The sequence below is a fragment of the Cervus elaphus genome, chromosome 14 (assembly GCF_910594005.1).
Source record: "Cervus elaphus chromosome 14, mCerEla1.1, whole genome shotgun sequence".
NCBI lineage: Eukaryota > Metazoa > Chordata > Mammalia > Artiodactyla > Cervidae > Cervus > Cervus elaphus.
The window spans coordinates 688,417-704,550 of record NC_057828.1 but is presented as its reverse complement, the minus strand read 5'-3'; positions in this window follow the sequence as shown (position 1 = coordinate 704,550).

The window sequence follows — 16,134 nt, the reverse complement described above, 5'->3', positions numbered from 1 at the left end:
GAACCTGGGGTATATTCTCGAGTTACGACGGGGATGGCCCTTCCACCCACGTGTTTGTTCAGCCACGTCAGGACTCCTGCCTAGTTGCGAGGGACAACTCGGGATTCTCCTCGAGGCTTGGCAGGGCAATTGGAACGCCTCTCCAGCTGAGGCGGGAGACCAAGGGTCCCTTTCCACGTGCCACAAGAATCCTGGGACTCCTATCAAGTTTCACGAGGAGTCAGGCATCGTCTCCTTTGGAGGCACTGATCTCCGCATACCTCTGGAGTTTTCAAAGGATTTGAGGCCTCATGTCGCGATGAGGTGGGGAACTAGGTCTTTCTCTGTGGTCTCCACAGGGGATTCAGACACCCTTTCGTCTTGGGAGATGCAAGACGAGCCTGCATTCCAGTCACTGCAGGGATATCCGGCCTTATTTCGAGTCAGGGCATCGTGGTGTCCATTCCACTTGAGGCCGCAAACTCAGGGTCCCTCTCACATACCTAGAGCTGAGAGAAGCCTCCTCTTGAGGTGCTTGTGGTAAGGTGGTATTCCTCTGGAGTCGAAGCCAGGAACTAACCTCTCATCTCGAGTTGATTTTTGGTCCACGGAGCTCTTTCGTGTTGCTACAGTGACCTCAGGATCCCTCTAGCCTTGAAACAGTGTTCTTGGGGTTTCTCTGGAGTGCCATGAAGGAAATCAAGGCTCCTTTCATGTGTGATGTACAACACAGAATTGCTCTGCACGCAGTGCAGGGGAATCGGGCCTCATCTCGCGGCGATGGGGAAGTCTCATGGTTTTTCTCGAGTTGCGGCGGGAACCTGGGCTATATTCTCGAGTTACGACGGGGATGGCCCTTCCACACACGTGTTTGTTCAGCCACGTCAGGACTCTTGCCTAGTTGCGAGACACAACTCGGGATTCTCCTCGAGGCTTGGCAAGGCAATTGGGACGCCTCTCCAGCTGAGGCGGGAGACCAAGGGTCCCTTTCCACGTGCCACAGGAATCCTGGGACTCCTATCAAGATTCACGAGGAGTCAGGCATCGTCTCCTTTGGAGGCACTGATCTCCGCGTACCTCTGGAGTTTTCAAAGGATGTGAGGCCTCCGGTCGCGATGAGGTGGGGAACTAGGTCTTTCTCTGTGGTCTCCACAGGGGATTCAGACATCCTTTCATCTTGGGAGTTGCAAGTCGAGCCTGCATTCAAGTCACTGCAGGGATATCCAGCCTTATTTCGAGTCAGGGCATCGCGGTGTCCATTCCACTTGAGGCCGCAAACTCAGGGTCCCTCTCACATACCTAGAGCTGAGAGAAGCCTCCTCTTGAGGTGCTTGTGGTAAGGTGGTATTCCTCTGGAGTCGAAGCCAGGGACTAACCTCTCATCTCGAGTTGATTTTTGGCCCACGGAGCTCTTTCGTGTTGCTACAGTGACCTCAGGATCCCTCTAGCCTTGAAACAGTGTTCTTGGGGTTTCTCTGGAGTGCCATCAAGGAAATCAAGGCTCCTTTCATGTGTGATGTGCAACACGGAATTGCTCTGCACGCAGTGCAGGGGAATCGGGCCTCATCTCGCGGCGAGGGGGAAGTCTCATGGTTTTTCTCGAGTTGCGGCGGGAACCTGGGGTATATTCTCGAGTTACGACGGGGATGGCCCTTCCACCCACGTGTTTCTTCAGCGACGTCAGGACTCCTGCCTAGTTGCGAGGGACAACTCTGGATTCTCCTCGAGGCTTGGCAGGGCAATTGGGACACCTCTCCAGCTGAGGCGGGAGACCAAGTGTCCCTTTCCAAGTGCCACAGGAATCCTGGGACTCCTATCAAGTTTCACGAGGAGTCAGGCATCGTCTCCTTTGGAGGCACTGATCTCCGCGTACCTCTGGAGTTTTCAAAGGATGTGAGGCTATCGGTCGCGATGAGGTGGGGAACTAAGTCTTTCTCTGTGCTTTCCACAGGGGATTCAGACATCCTTTCATCGTGGGAGATGCAAGACGAGCCTGCATTGAAGTCACTGCAGGGATATCCGGCCTTATTTCGAGTCAGGGCATCGCGGTGTCCATTCCACTTGAGGCCGCAAACTCAGGGTCCCTCTGACATACCTAGAGCTGAGAGAAGCCTCCTCTTGAGGTGCTTGTGGTAAGGTGGTATTCCTCTGGAGACTAATCCAGGGACTAACCTCTCTTTTCGAGTTGATTTTTGGTCCACAGAGTTCTTTCGTGTTGCTACAGTGACCTCAGGATCCCTCTATCCTTGAAACAGTGTTCTTGGGGTTTCTCTGGAGTGCCATCAAGGAAATCAAGGCTCCTTTCATGTGTGATGTGCAAGACGGAATTGCTCTGCACGCAGTACAGGGGAATCGGGCCTCATCTCGCATCGAGGGGGAAGTCTCATGGTTTTTCTCGAGTTGCGGCGGGAACCTGGGGTATATTCTCGAGTTACGACGGGGATGGCCCTTCCACCCACGTGTTTGTTCAGCCACGTCAGGACTCCTGCCTAGTTGCGAGGGACAACTCGGGATTCTCCTCGAGGCTTGGCAGGGCAATTGGAACGCCTCTCCAGCTGAGGCGGGAGACCAAGGGTCCCTTTCCACGTGCCACAAGAATCCTGGGACTCCTATCAAGTTTCACGAGGAGTCAGGCATCGTCTCCTTTGGAGGCACTGATCTCCGCATACCTCTGGAGTTTTCAAAGGATTTGAGGCCTCATGTCGCGATGAGGTGGGGAACTAGGTCTTTCTCTGTGGTCTCCACAGGGGATTCAGACACCCTTTCGTCTTGGGAGATGCAAGACGAGCCTGCATTCCAGTCACTGCAGGGATATCCGGCCTTATTTCGAGTCAGGGCATCGTGGTGTCCATTCCACTTGAGGCCGCAAACTCAGGGTCCCTCTCACATACCTAGAGCTGAGAGAAGCCTCCTCTTGAGGTGCTTGTGGTAAGGTGGTATACCTCTGGAGTCGAAGCCAGGAACTAACCTCTCATCTCGAGTTGATTTTTGGTCCACGGAGCTCTTTCGTGTTGCTACAGTGACCTCAGGATCCCTCTAGCCTTGAAACAGTGTTCTTGGGGTTTCTCTGGAGTGCCACGAAGGAAATCAAGGCTCCTTTCATGTGTGATGTACAACACAGAATTGCTCTGCACGCAGTGCAGGGGAATCGGGCCTCATCTCGCGGCGATGGGGAAGTCTCATGGTTTTTCTCGAGTTGCGGCGGGAACCTGGGCTATATTCTCGAGTTACGACGGGGATGGCCCTTCCACACACGTGTTTGTTCAGCCACGTCAGGACTCTTGCCTAGTTGCGAGACACAACTCGGGATTCTCCTCGAGGCTTGGCAAGGCAATTGGGACGCCTCTCCAGCTGAGGCGGGAGACCAAGGGTCCCTTTCCACGTGCCACAGGAATCCTGGGACTCCTATCAAGTTTCACGAGGAGTCAGGCATCGTCTCCTTTGGAGGCACTGATCTCCGCGTACCTCTGGAGTTTTCAAAGGATGTGAGGCCTCCGGTCGCGATGAGGTGGGGAACTAGGTCTTTCTCTGTGGTCTCCACAGGGGATTCAGACATCCTTTCATCTTGGGAGTTGCAAGTCGAGCCTGCATTCAAGTCACTGCAGGGATATCCAGCCTTATTTCGAGTCAGGGCATCGCGGTGTCCATTCCACTTGAGGCCGCAAACTCAGGGTCCCTCTCACATACCTAGAGCTGAGAGAAGCCTCCTCTTGAGGTGCTTGTGGTAAGGTGGTATTCCTCTGGAGTCGAAGCCAGGGACTAACCTCTCATCTCGAGTTGATTTTTGGCCCACGGAGCTCTTTCGTGTTGCTACAGTGACCTCAGGATCCCTCTAGCCTTGAAACAGTGTTCTTGGGGTTTCTCTGGAGTGCCATCAAGGAAATCAAGGCTCCTTTCATGTGTGATGTGCAACACGGAATTGCTCTGCACGCAGTGCAGGGGAATCGGGCCTCATCTCGCGGCGAGGGGGAAGTCTCATGGTTTTTCTCGAGTTGCGGCGGGAACCTGGGGTATATTCTCGAGTTACGACGGGGATGGCCCTTCCACCCACGTGTTTCTTCAGCGACGTCAGGACTCCTGCCTAGTTGCGAGGGACAACTCTGGATTCTCCTCGAGGCTTGGCAGGGCAATTGGGACACCTCTCCAGCTGAGGCGGGAGACCAAGTGTCCCTTTCCAAGTGCCACAGGAATCCTGGGACTCCTATCAAGTTTCACGAGGAGTCAGGCATCGTCTCCTTTGGAGGCACTGATCTCCGCGTACCTCTGGAGTTTTCAATGGATGTGAGGCTATCGGTCGTGATGAGGTGGGAACTAAGTCTTTCTCTGTGCTTTCCACAGGGGATTCAGACATCCTTTCGTTCTGGGAGATGCAAGACGAGCCTGCATTGAAGTCACTGCAGGGTTATCCGGCCTTATTTCGAGTCAGGGCATCGCGGTGTCCATTCCACTTGAGGCCGCAAACTCAGGGTCCCTCTCACATACCTAGAGCTGAGAGAAGCCTCCTCTTGCGGTGCTTGTGGTAAGGTGGTATTCCTCTGGAGACGAATTCAGGGACTAACCTCTCTTTTCGAGTTGATTTTTGGTCCACAGAGTTCTTTCGTGTTGCTACAGTGACCTCAGGATCCCTCTAGCCTAGAAACAGTGTTCTTGGGGATTCTCTGGAGTGCCATCAAGGAAATCAAGGCTCCTTTCATGTGTGATGTGCAAGACGGAATTGCTCTGCACGCAGTACAGGGGAATCGGGCCTCATCTCGCATCGAGGGGGAAGTCTCATGGTTTTTCTCGAGTTGCGGCGGGAACCTGGGGTATATTCTCGAGTTACGACGGGGATGGCCCTTCCACCCACGTGTTTGTTCAGCCACGTCAGGACTCCTGCCTAGTTGCGAGGGACAACTCGGGATTCTCCTCGAGGCTTGGCAGGGCAATTGGAACGCCTCTCCAGCTGAGGCGGGAGACCAAGGGTCCCTTTCCACGTGCCACAAGAATCCTGGGACTCCTATCAAGTTTCACGAGGAGTCAGGCATCGTCTCCTTTGGAGGCACTGATCTCCGCATACCTCTGGAGTTTTCAAAGGATTTGAGGCCTCATGTCGCGATGAGGTGGGGAACTAGGTCTTTCTCTGTGGTCTCCACAGGGGATTCAGACACCCTTTCGTCTTGGGAGATGCAAGACGAGCCTGCATTCCAGTCACTGCAGGGATATCCGGCCTTATTTCGAGTCAGGGCATCGTGGTGTCCATTCCACTTGAGGCCGCAAACTCAGGGTCCCTCTCACATACCTAGAGCTGAGAGAAGCCTCCTCTTGAGGTGCTTGTGGTAAGGTGGTATTCCTCTGGAGTCGAAGCCAGGAACTAACCTCTCATCTCGAGTTGATTTTTGGTCCACGGAGCTCTTTCGTGTTGCTACAGTGACCTCAGGATCCCTCTAGCCTTGAAACAGTGTTCTTGGGGTTTCTCTGGAGTGCCATGAAGGAAATCAAGGCTCCTTTCATGTGTGATGTACAACACAGAATTGCTCTGCACGCAGTGCAGGGGAATCGGGCCTCATCTCGCGGCGATGGGGAAGTCTCATGGTTTTTCTCGAGTTGCGGCGGGAACCTGGGCTATATTCTCGAGTTACGACGGGGATGGCCCTTCCACACACGTGTTTGTTCAGCCACGTCAGGACTCTTGCCTAGTTGCGAGACACAACTCGGGATTCTCCTCGAGGCTTGGCAAGGCAATTGGGACGCCTCTCCAGCTGAGGCGGGAGACCAAGGGTCCCTTTCCACGTGCCACAGGAATCCTGGGACTCCTATCAAGATTCACGAGGAGTCAGGCATCGTCTCCTTTGGAGGCACTGATCTCCGCGTACCTCTGGAGTTTTCAAAGGATGTGAGGCCTCCGGTCGCGATGAGGTGGGGAACTAGGTCTTTCTCTGTGGTCTCCACAGGGGATTCAGACATCCTTTCATCTTGGGAGTTGCAAGTCGAGCCTGCATTCAAGTCACTGCAGGGATATCCAGCCTTATTTCGAGTCAGGGCATCGCGGTGTCCATTCCACTTGAGGCCGCAAACTCAGGGTCCCTCTCACATACCTAGAGCTGAGAGAAGCCTCCTCTTGAGGTGCTTGTGGTAAGGTGGTATTCCTCTGGAGTCGAAGCCAGGGACTAACCTCTCATCTCGAGTTGATTTTTGGCCCACGGAGCTCTTTCGTGTTGCTACAGTGACCTCAGGATCCCTCTAGCCTTGAAACAGTGTTCTTGGGGTTTCTCTGGAGTGCCATCAAGGAAATCAAGGCTCCTTTCATGTGTGATGTGCAACACGGAATTGCTCTGCACGCAGTGCAGGGGAATCGGGCCTCATCTCGCGGCGAGGGGGAAGTCTCATGGTTTTTCTCGAGTTGCGGCGGGAACCTGGGGTATATTCTCGAGTTACGACGGGGATGGCCCTTCCACCCACGTGTTTCTTCAGCGACGTCAGGACTCCTGCCTAGTTGCGAGGGACAACTCTGGATTCTCCTCGAGGCTTGGCAGGGCAATTGGGACACCTCTCCAGCTGAGGCGGGAGACCAAGTGTCCCTTTCCAAGTGCCACAGGAATCCTGGGACTCCTATCAAGTTTCACGAGGAGTCAGGCATCGTCTCCTTTGGAGGCACTGATCTCCGCGTACCTCTGGAGTTTTCAAAGGATGTGAGGCTATCGGTCGCGATGAGGTGGGGAACTAAGTCTTTCTCTGTGCTTTCCACAGGGGATTCAGACATCCTTTCATCGTGGGAGATGCAAGACGAGCCTGCATTGAAGTCACTGCAGGGATATCCGGCCTTATTTCGAGTCAGGGCATCGCGGTGTCCATTCCACTTGAGGCCGCAAACTCAGGGTCCCTCTGACATACCTAGAGCTGAGAGAAGCCTCCTCTTGAGGTGCTTGTGGTAAGGTGGTATTCCTCTGGAGACTAATCCAGGGACTAACCTCTCTTTTCGAGTTGATTTTTGGTCCACAGAGTTCTTTCGTGTTGCTACAGTGACCTCAGGATCCCTCTATCCTTGAAACAGTGTTCTTGGGGTTTCTCTGGAGTGCCATCAAGGAAATCAAGGCTCCTTTCATGTGTGATGTGCAAGACGGAATTGCTCTGCACGCAGTACAGGGGAATCGGGCCTCATCTCGCATCGAGGGGGAAGTCTCATGGTTTTTCTCGAGTTGCGGCGGGAACCTGGGGTATATTCTCGAGTTACGACGGGGATGGCCCTTCCACCCACGTGTTTGTTCAGCCACGTCAGGACTCCTGCCTAGTTGCGAGGGACAACTCGGGATTCTCCTCGAGGCTTGGCAGGGCAATTGGAACGCCTCTCCAGCTGAGGCGGGAGACCAAGGGTCCCTTTCCACGTGCCACAAGAATCCTGGGACTCCTATCAAGTTTCACGAGGAGTCAGGCATCGTCTCCTTTGGAGGCACTGATCTCCGCATACCTCTGGAGTTTTCAAAGGATTTGAGGCCTCATGTCGCGATGAGGTGGGGAACTAGGTCTTTCTCTGTGGTCTCCACAGGGGATTCAGACACCCTTTCGTCTTGGGAGATGCAAGACGAGCCTGCATTCCAGTCACTGCAGGGATATCCGGCCTTATTTCGAGTCAGGGCATCGTGGTGTCCATTCCACTTGAGGCCGCAAACTCAGGGTCCCTCTCACATACCTAGAGCTGAGAGAAGCCTCCTCTTGAGGTGCTTGTGGTAAGGTGGTATACCTCTGGAGTCGAAGCCAGGAACTAACCTCTCATCTCGAGTTGATTTTTGGTCCACGGAGCTCTTTCGTGTTGCTACAGTGACCTCAGGATCCCTCTAGCCTTGAAACAGTGTTCTTGGGGTTTCTCTGGAGTGCCACGAAGGAAATCAAGGCTCCTTTCATGTGTGATGTACAACACAGAATTGCTCTGCACGCAGTGCAGGGGAATCGGGCCTCATCTCGCGGCGATGGGGAAGTCTCATGGTTTTTCTCGAGTTGCGGCGGGAACCTGGGCTATATTCTCGAGTTACGACGGGGATGGCCCTTCCACACACGTGTTTGTTCAGCCACGTCAGGACTCTTGCCTAGTTGCGAGACACAACTCGGGATTCTCCTCGAGGCTTGGCAAGGCAATTGGGACGCCTCTCCAGCTGAGGCGGGAGACCAAGGGTCCCTTTCCACGTGCCACAGGAATCCTGGGACTCCTATCAAGTTTCACGAGGAGTCAGGCATCGTCTCCTTTGGAGGCACTGATCTCCGCGTACCTCTGGAGTTTTCAAAGGATGTGAGGCCTCCGGTCGCGATGAGGTGGGGAACTAGGTCTTTCTCTGTGGTCTCCACAGGGGATTCAGACATCCTTTCATCTTGGGAGTTGCAAGTCGAGCCTGCATTCAAGTCACTGCAGGGATATCCAGCCTTATTTCGAGTCAGGGCATCGCGGTGTCCATTCCACTTGAGGCCGCAAACTCAGGGTCCCTCTCACATACCTAGAGCTGAGAGAAGCCTCCTCTTGAGGTGCTTGTGGTAAGGTGGTATTCCTCTGGAGTCGAAGCCAGGGACTAACCTCTCATCTCGAGTTGATTTTTGGCCCACGGAGCTCTTTCGTGTTGCTACAGTGACCTCAGGATCCCTCTAGCCTTGAAACAGTGTTCTTGGGGTTTCTCTGGAGTGCCATCAAGGAAATCAAGGCTCCTTTCATGTGTGATGTGCAACACAGAATTGCTCTGCACGCAGTGCAGGGGAATCGGGCCTCATCTCGCGGCGAGGGGGAAGTCTCATGGTTTTTCTCGAGTTGCGGCGGGAACCTGGGGTATATTCTCGAGTTACGACGGGGATGGCCCTTCCACCCACGTGTTTCTTCAGCGACGTCAGGACTCCTGCCTAGTTGCGAGGGACAACTCTGGATTCTCCTCGAGGCTTGGCAGGGCAATTGGGACACCTCTCCAGCTGAGGCGGGAGACCAAGTGTCCCTTTCCAAGTGCCACAGGAATCCTGGGACTCCTATCAAGTTTCACGAGGAGTCAGGCATCGTCTCCTTTGGAGGCACTGATCTCCGCGTACCTCTGGAGTTTTCAAAGGATGTGAGGCTATCGGTCGCGATGAGGTGGGGAACTAAGTCTTTCTCTGTGCTTTCCACAGGGGATTCAGACATCCTTTCATCGTGGGAGATGCAAGACGAGCCTGCATTGAAGTCACTGCAGGGATATCCGGCCTTATTTCGAGTCAGGGCATCGCGGTGTCCATTCCACTTGAGGCCGCAAACTCAGGGTCCCTCTCACATACCTAGAGCTGAGAGAAGCCTCCTCTTGAGGTGCTTGTGGTAAGGTGGTATTCCTCTGGAGACTAATCCAGGGACTAACCTCTCTTTTCGAGTTGATTTTTGGTCCACAGAGTTCTTTCGTGTTGCTACAGTGACCTCAGGATCCCTCTATCCTTGAAACAGTGTTCTTGGGGTTTCTCTGGAGTGCCATCAAGGAAATCAAGGCTCCTTTCATGTGTGATGTGCAAGACGGAATTGCTCTGCACGCAGTACAGGGGAATCGGGCCTCATCTCGCATCGAGGGGGAAGTCTCATGGTTTTTCTCGAGTTGCGGCGGGAACCTGGGGTATATTCTCGAGTTACGACGGGGATGGCTCTTCCACCCACGTGTTTGTTCAGCCACGTCAGGACTCCTGCCTAGTTGCGAGGGACAACTCGGGATTCTCCTCGAGGCTTTGCAGGGCAATTGGAACGCCTCTCCAGCTGAGGCGGGAGACCAAGGGTCCCTTTCCACGTGCCACAAGAATCCTGAGACTCCTATCAAGTTTCACGAGGAGTCAGGCATCGTCTCCTTTGGAGGCACTGATCTCCGCGTACCTCTGGAGTTTTCAAAGGATGTGAGGCCTCCGGTCGCAATGAGGTGGGGAACTAGGTGTTTCTCTGTGGTCTCCACAGGGGATTCAGACATCCTTTTTTCTTGGGAGATGCAAGACGAGCCTGCATTCAAGTCACTGCAGGGATATCCGGCCTTATTTCGAGTCAGGGCATCGCGGTGTCCATTCCACTTGAGGCCGCAAACTCAGGATCCCTCTCACATACTTAGAGCTGAGAGAAGCCTCCTCTTGAGGTGCTTGTGGTAAGGTGGTATTCCTCAGGAGTCGAATCCAGGGACTAACCTCTCATCTCGTGTTGATTTTTGGCCCACGGAGCTCTTTCGTGTTGCTACAGTGACCTCAGGATCCCTCTAGCCTTGAAACAGTGTTCTTGGGGTTTCTCTGGAGTGCCATCAAGGAAATCAAGGCTTCTTTCATGTGTGATGTGCAACTCGGAATTGCTCTGCACGCAGTGCAGGGGAATCGGGCCTCATCTCGCGGCGAGGGGGAAGTCTCATGGTTTTTCTCGAGTTGCGGCGGGAACCTGGGGTATATTCTCGAGTTACGACGGGGATGGCCCTTCCACCCACGTATTTCTTCAGCGACGTCAGGACTCCTGCCTAGTTGCGAGGGACAACTCGGGATTCTCCTCGAGGTTTTGTAGGGCAATTGGGACGCCTCTCCAGCTGAGACGGGAGACCAAGGGTCCCTTTCCACGTGCCACAAGAATCCTGGGACTCCTATCAAGTTTCACGAGGAGTCAGGCATCGTCTCCTTTGGAGGCACTGATCTCCGCGTACCTCTGGAGTTTTCAAAGGATGTGAGGCCTCCGGTCGTGATGAGGTGTGGAACGAGGTCTTTCTCTGTGGTCTCCACAGGGGATTCAGACATTCTTTCATCTTGGGAGATGCAAGACGAGCCTGCATTCAAGTCACTGCAGGGATATCCGGCCTTATTTCGCGTCAGGGCATCGCGGTGTCCATTCCACTTGAGGCCGCAAACTCAGGGTCCCTCTCACATACCTAGAGCTGAGAGAAGCCTCCTCTTGAGGTGGTTGTGGTAAGGTGGTATTCCTCTGGAGTCGAAGCCAGGGACTAACCTCTCATCTCAAGTTGATTTTTGGCCCACGGAGCTCTTTCGTGTTGCTACAGTGACCTCAGGATCCCTCTAGCCTTGAAACAGTGTTCTTGGGGTTTCTCTGGAGTGCCATCAAGGAAATCAAGGCTCCTTTCATGTGTGATGTGCAACACGGAATTGCTCTGCACGCAGTGCAGGGGAATCGGGCCTCATCTCGCGACGAGGGGGAAGTCTCATGGTTTTTCTCGAGTTGCGGCGGGAACCTGGGGTATATTCTCGAGTTACGACGGGGATGGCCCTTCCACCCACTTGTTTCTTCAGCGACGTCAGGACTCCTGCCTAGTTGCGAGACACAACTCTGGATTCTCCTCGAGGCTTGGCAGGGAAATTGGGACGCCTCTCCAGCTGAGGCGGGAGACCAAGTGTCCCTTTCCAAGTGCCACAGGAATCCTGGGACTCCTATCAAGTTTCACGAGGAGTCAGGCATCGTCTCCTTTGGAGGCACTGATCTCCGCGTACCTCTGGAGTTTTCAATGGATGTGAGGCTATCGGTCGTGATGAGGTGGGAACTAAGTCTTTCTCTGTGCTTTCCACAGGGGATTCAGACATCCTTTCGTCCTGGGAGATGCAAGACGAGCCTGCATTGAAGTCACTGCAGGGATATCCGGCCTTATTTCGAGTCAGGGCATTGCGGTGTCCATTCCACTTGAGGCCGCAAACTCAGGGTCCCTCTCACATACCTAGAGCTGAGAGAAGCCTCCTCTTGAGGTGCTTGTGGTAAGGTGGTATTCCTCTGGAGACGAATCCAGGGACTAACCTCTCTTTTCGAGTTGATTTTTGGTCCACAGAGTTCTTTCGTGTTGCTACAGTGACCTCAGGATCCCTCTAGCCTTGAAACAGTGTTCTTGGGGATTCTCTGGAGTGCCATCAAGGAAATCAAGGCTCCTTTCATGTGTGATGTGCAAGACGGAATTGCTCTGCACGCAGTACAGGGGAATCGGGCCTCATCTCGCATCGAGGGGGAAGTCTCATGGTTTTTCTCGAGTTGCGGCGGGAACCTGGGGTATATTCTCGAGTTACGACGGGGATGGCCCTTCCACCCACGTGTTTGTTCAGCCACGTCAGGACTCCTGCCTAGTTGCGAGGGACAACTCGGGATTCTCCTCGAGGTTTGGCAGGGCAATTGGAACGCCTCTCCAGCTGAGGCGGGAGACCAAGGGTCCCTTTCCACGTGCCACAAGAATCCTGGGACTCCTATCAAGTTTCACGAGGAGTCAGGCATCGTCTCCTTTGGAGGCACTGATCTCCGCGTACCTCTGGAGTTTTCAAAGGATGTGAGGCCTCCGGTCGCGATGAGGTGGGGAACTAGGTGTTTCTCTGTGGTCTCCACAGGGGATTCAGACATCCTTTCTTCTTGGGAGATGCAAGACGAGCCTGCATTCAAGTCACTGCAGGGATATCCGGCCATATTTCGAGTCAGGGCATCGCAGTGTCCATTCCACTTGAGGCCGCAAACTCAGGATCCCTCTCACATACCTAGAGCTGAGAGAAGCCTCCTCTTGAGGTGCTTGTGGTAAGGTGGTATTCCTCAGGAGTCGAAGCCAGGGACTAACCTCTCATCTCGTGTTGATTCTTGGTCCACGGAGCTCTTTCGTGTTGCTACAGTGACCTCAGGATCCCTCTAGCCTTGAAACAGTGTTCTTGGGGTTTCTCTGGAGTGCCATCAAGGAAATCAAGGCTCCTTTCATGTGTGATGTGCAACACGGAATTGCTCTGCACGCAGTGCAGGGGAATCGGGCCTCATCTCGCGGCGAGGGGGAAGTCTCATGGTTTTTCTCGAGTTGCGGCGGGAACCTGGGGTATATTCTCGAGTTACGACGGGGATGGCCCTTCCACCCACGTGTTTCTTCAGCGACGTCAGGACTCCTGCCTAGTTGCGAGGGACAACTCTGGATTCTCCTCGAGGCTTGGCAGGGCAATTGGGACGCCTCTCCAGCTGAGGCGGGAGACCAAGGGTCCCTTTCCAAGTGCCACAGGAATCCTGGGACTCCTATCAAGTTTCACGAGGAGTCAGGCATCGTCTCCTTTGGAGGCACTGATCTCCGCGTACCTCTGGAGTTTTCAAAGGATGTGAGGCTATCGGTCGCGATGAGGTGGGGAACTAAGTCTTTCTCTGTGCTTTCCACAGGGGATTCAGACATCCTTTCGTCGTGGGAGATGCAAGACGAGCCTGCATTGAAGTCACTGCAGGGATATCCAGCCTTATTTCGAGTCAGGGCATCGCGGTGTCCATTCCACTTGAGGCTGCAAACTCAGGGTCCCTCTCACATACCTAGAGCTGAGAGAAGCCTCCTCTTGAGGTGCTTGTGGTAAGGTGCTATTCCTCTGGAGACGAATCCAGGGACTAACCTCTCTTTTCGAGTTGATTTTTGGTCCACAGAGTTCTTTCGTGTTGCTACAGTGACCTCAGGATCCCTCTAGCCTTGAAACATTGTTCTTGGGGTTTCTCTGGAGTGCCATCAAGGAAATCAAGGCTCCTTTCATGTGTGATGTGCAAGACGGAATTGCTCTGCACGCAGTACAGGGGAATCGGGCCTCATCTCGCAGCGAGGGGGAAGTCTCATGGTTTTTCTCGAGTTGCAGCGGGAATCTGGGGTATATTCTCGAGTTACGACGGGGATGGCCCTTCCACACACGTGTTTGTTCAGCCACGTCAGGACTCCTGCCTAGTTGCGAGGGACAACTCGGGATTCTCCTCGAGGCTTGGCAGGGCAATTGGAACGCCTCTCCAGCTGAGGCGGGAGACCAAGGGTCCCTTTCCACGTGCCACAAGAATCCTGGGACTCCTATCAAGTTTCACGAGAAGTCAGGCATCGTCTCCTTTGGAGGCACTGATCTCCGCGTACCTCTGGAGTTTTCAAAGGATGTGAGGCCTCCGGTCGCGATGAGGTGGGGAACTAGGTGTTTCTCTGTGGTCTACACAGGGGATTCAGACATCCTTTCTTCTTGGGAGATGCAAGACGAGCCTGCATTCAAGTCACTGCAGGGATATCCGGCCTTATTTCGAGTCAGGGCATCGCGGTGTCCATTCCACTTGAGGCCGCAAACTCAGGATCCCTCTCACATACCTAGAGCTGAGAGAAGCCTCCTCTTGAGGTGCTTGTGGTAAGGTGGTATTCCTCAGGAGTCGAAGCCAGGGACTAACCTCTCATCTCGTGTTGATTCTTGGTCCACGGAGCTCTTTCGTGTTGCTACAGTGACCTCAGGATCCCTCTAGCTTTGAAACAGTGTTCTTGGGGTTTCTCTGGAGTGCCATCAAGGAAATCAAGGCTCCTTTCATGTGTGATGTGCAACACGGAATTGCTCTGCACGCAGTGCAGGGGAAACGGGCCACATCTCGCGGCGAGGGGGAAGTCTCATGGTTTTTCTCGAGTTGCGGCGGGAACCTGGGGTATATTCTCGAGTTACGACGGGGATGGCCCTTCCACACACGTGTTTGTTCAGCCACGTCAGGACTCCTGCCTAGTTGCGAGGGACAACTCGGGATTCTCCTCGAGGCTTTGCAGGGCAATTGGGACGCCTCTCCAGCTGAGGCGGGAGACCAAGGGTCCCTTTCCACGTGCCACAGGAATCCTGGGTCTCCTATCAAGTTTCACGAGGAGTCAGGCATCGTCTCCTTTGGAGGCACTGATCTCCGCATACCTCTGGAGTTTTCAAAGGATTTGAGGCCTCCTGTCGCGATGAGGTGGGGAACTAGGTCTTTCTCTGTGGTCTCCACAGGGGATTCAGACACCCTTTCGTCTTGGGAGATGCAAGACGAGCCTGCATTCCAGTCACTGCAGGGATATCCGGCCTTATTTCGAGTCAGGGCATCGCGGTGTCCATTCCACTTGAGGCCGCAAACTCAGGGTCCCTCTCACATACCTAGAGCTGAGAGAAGCCTCCTCTTGAGGTGCTTGTGGTAAGGTGGTATTCCTCTGGAGTCGAAGCCAGGGACTAACCTCTCATCTCGAGTTGATTTTTGGCCCACGGAGCTCTTTCGTGTTGCTACAGTGACCTCAGGATCCCTCTAGCCTTGAAACAGTGTTCTTAGGGTTTCTCTGGAGTGCCATCAAGGAAATCAAGGCTCCTTTCATGTGTGATGTGCAACACGGAATTGCTCTGCACGCAGTGCAGGGGAATCGGGCCTCATCTCGCGGCGAGGGGGAAGTCTCATGGTTTTTCTCGAGTTGCGGCGGGAACCTGGGGTATATTCTCGAGTTACGACGGGGATGGCCCTTCCACCCACGTGTTTCTTCAGCGACGTCAGGACTCCTGCCTAGTTGCGAGGGACAACTCTGGATTCTCCTCGAGGCTTGGCAGGGCAATTGGGACGCCTCTCCAGCTGAGGCGGGAGACCAAGTGTCCCTTTCCAAGTGCCACAGGAATCCTGGGACTCCTATCAAGTTTCACGAGAAGTCAGGCATCGGCTCCTTTGGAGGCACTGATCTCCGCGTACCTCTGGAGTTTTCAAAGGATGTGAGGCTATTGGTCGCGATGAGGTGGGAAACTAAGTCTTTCTCTGTGCTTTCCACAGGGGATTCAGACATCCTTTCGTCTTGGGAGATGCAAGACGAGCCTGCATTGAAGTCACTGCAGGGATATCCGGCCTTATTTCGAGTCAGGGCATCGCGGTGTCCATTCCACTTGAGGCCGCAAACTCAGGGTACCTCTCACATACCTAGAGCTGAGAGAAGCCTCCTCTTGAGGTGCTTGTGGTAAGGTGGTATTCCTCTGGAGACGAATCCAGGGACTAACCTCTCTTTTCGAGTTGATTTTTGGTCCACAGAGTTCTTTCGTGTTGCTACAGTGACCTCAGGATCCCTCTAGCCTTGAAACATTGTTCTTGGGGTTTCTCTGGAGTGCCATCAAGGAAATCAAGGCTCCTTTCATGTGTGATGTGCAACACGGAATTGCTCTGCACGCAGTGCAGGGGAATCGGGCCTCATCTCCCGGCGAGGGGGAAGTCTCATGGTTTTTCTCGAGTTGTGGCGGGAACCTGGGGTATATTCTCGAGTTACGACGGGGATGGCCCTTCCACCCACGTGTTTCTTCAGCGACGTCAGGACTCCTGCCTAGTTGCGAGGAACAACTCTGGATTCTCCTCGAGGCTTGGCAGGGCAATTGGGACGCCTCTCCAGCTGAGGCGGGAGACCAAGTGTCCCTTTCCAAGTGCCACAGGAATCCTGGGACTCCTATCAAGTTTCACGA